We start from the raw sequence: 1,190 nt of genomic DNA on the forward strand, positions 1-1,190 counted from the left end.
GCTGTTTGACGCCCCTGCACAACCTGAAGCTCCATTGAAGGAAAAGCAACCCAGATCATGATGTGCCATGTGGAAATCATCTCGGGTGGGATCTCCTTGTCATGCCAGTAACGTTGGAAGCCATCAGGACAGTCATGGTTCAATTTCAAGGTCAAGGTCTTCCACCTTTCAATGTCCCATGTTTGGCGTTCTCATAGAAAGTCCAAAACAGGCAATTTTGTGGTGTTGAATGAGATTAGGCCTTTGTTTTTCCTTTTTAAAAGCCTTCTGTCGCAGATGCCGTCTGATGGTTATTGGACTGCACTCAGCATCAGTAACAACCTTCATTTGGGCCGAGGATCATCACGTGTCTTGACAGACAGCCAATCGGATCTCCTGCTTAGGGCTAGTGATACATGACTTTTTTGTTCCATAACCCTGAGGATCTTTCAAGAAGTTTCAAATGACTGCAGCAGTGTCACATTCAGATAGAAAGCTCTTTTGCCTTGGCCATCAAGAGATCATAACAGTGTGAATACCTGGCATAAAATGACATTGAATCCACATTTTTCACTCCCATTTCTTCTTTTTCTAATTTGAAGCTCTACTTAGAACCTCCTTAAGATCCAGCAGTGCAAAATGTAAATTCTGCTCTTGAGATTTTGATCAAAATAACTTGATAGCAAGGCCTTCACTTTGTAGCATACACAAACCCAGTCACCGATGCAGCATTTGATTAGTTTCTAAGCCATTCCTGTAGGAGGTGATTTCCCCCAAGTTCACTCCTTCTGCAGTCTGTGTCAGGATGCTGGTTTGTGAAATAACAGTCCTCCACATCCACAAAATGTCATCTTTCCCCCCTCCTTCACCTCATCTTCATCCGGTATGACGACTTCCACGCTGAAAATGGATGAAAATGCGTAGCCGTGACGTGACTGATCCTGGAGGACCTCTTCAGCGTCGTCATGCTCTCGGCCGACCGAGCGTGAAATTGCACGTTGCAGTCGGAGGACGACTGCTGCCACCTAAAGGTCAGAGGGCTGCTGCTGCGTCGGCACGGCGACCAGCACCGTTACCGGGCCTTACACATTGATTAAGCGGCCGCATGGGGCTTAACGCAAGCAGACAGGTGCAAGGAAGCTGCAGGAGCCTCCCGGCTGAGCATGAAATTGGACTTCTTGATGGATGAAGTGTGATGCCAAGAGGTCAGA

The sequence above is a fragment of the Doryrhamphus excisus genome, chromosome 11, assembly GCF_030265055.1.
Source record: "Doryrhamphus excisus isolate RoL2022-K1 chromosome 11, RoL_Dexc_1.0, whole genome shotgun sequence".
In the NCBI taxonomy this organism is placed as follows: Eukaryota; Metazoa; Chordata; class Actinopteri; order Syngnathiformes; family Syngnathidae; genus Doryrhamphus; species Doryrhamphus excisus.